Below are 1,669 nucleotides of genomic sequence, written 5' to 3' on the forward strand. Positions count from 1 at the left end.
ATGGCCTAATAAGCCATCATTGGGAAGAGAGGCCCCTTGGTCTTGCAAACTTTATATGACCCAGCACAGGGGAAGGCCAGGGCCAAGTAGTGGGAGTGAGTGGGTAGGGGAGCAGGGGCGGGGAGGGGGTATAGTGAACTTTCGGGATAGCATTTGAAATGTAAATAAGGAAAATAATAATAACAAAAAATGAAAAAAAATTTAAAAATAGAAATAACAAAAAAAGTTTCACCTATATCTCAAAACTATGGCTGCCTAAAGGTTACCTCAACAATTTCAACAACAGTTGACAACTCAGCTTAGATGAAGAGCTACAAGTAAGTAACAACTACTAAGAAGCAAGAATTAGTCAACTTTAGGGATGAGCCTCCTAACTGGTTATCTAATATGAAATGGCCATCCCTAGAAACACATATGCAGGCAACATTGAACAACTGACTCAGCAGGTTGTTCTACATGTTTATACACTTCCATGCATGAGTAGGAACAATGGTTTTAAATAAGGAGTATGATTTTGGGAGGGAATGGGAAATGCATGGGAAGGGTAGGAGGGAAGAAATGGAAGCAAAAAGTAATATGATTATATTTTAATTAAATAGAAGATTAGGAATAAACGGATCACATGATAGAATCATTTGAAATCAGTGGTGAGCAGTAAGCTAAATCAAGATTGAGATTAGTTGATAGATGAATTTTTTAAAATGAGACTTGTTCCAGAAAGTCAGCACAAATTATTCTAAGGCATGTTTTGTGGTACTTATAGCATAGCTTGAGCCCTGAGGTCAGTCATTTCTGAGTTCCCAACCTAATTTATAGTTGGAACCCCAATCCCAACCCTTGCTATTGCAAAGAGAGTAAACACCTGGCACCAATGGAACCGCTAAAATCATTTCAAACTATTTCAAACATTTGCAGTGTTACATGCATATGAATCACGTGTATCTCTTTTCAGAGGTTTATTTATTTATTCATTCATGGAGAAGCGTAGAGACTCACCTGCCATGGTATATATGTAGAACTCAGAGGACAACTTGAAGAAGTCAGTACTTGATGTGAGTCCTAGAGATCAAACGTGGGTTATCACAATTAACAGCAAGTGCCTTTACCTGCTGAGCAATCTCATTAGTGACAGATCACAGTTTTCAATACATATTCTGAGATCAATCGTGCTAAGTGACATAAGCCAATTATCAAAAAGTATCACGTTTTCTCTCATTTGTGACATCAAGGAATGAAAGAAAAGAACATGAAAGCTAAAGGGAGAGTAATAAGAAATTTGAAAGTGAAAGAGGGTACTGGGGGCAGATAAGAAAACAAAGAATATCTTATTCATATATGGAGTGCCATAATGAAAAAATTTCTTTTTATGATTAATATATGTAGACAGTAAGCATATTTTAATATAAAATAAAACAATCAAATGAAATGTACATTATGATGCATTAGGTCTGGAGTAGAAAGATTCTGCATCTAAAAGAATGTGTCTGGGTTTTGTTGTTGTTTTTTTACTGATATAGCACTCTTTTTTAACTTATTTTATTAGATATTTTCTTCATTTACATTTCAAATGCTATCCCGAATGACTCCTATACCCTCCCCCCACCCTGCTCCCCTGCCCACCCACTCCCACTTCTTGGTCCTGGTGTTCCCCTGTATGGGGCATATAAAG

Source organism: Mus pahari, chromosome X (assembly GCF_900095145.1).
Source record: "Mus pahari chromosome X, PAHARI_EIJ_v1.1, whole genome shotgun sequence".
Lineage (NCBI taxonomy): Eukaryota > Metazoa > Chordata > Mammalia > Rodentia > Muridae > Mus > Mus pahari.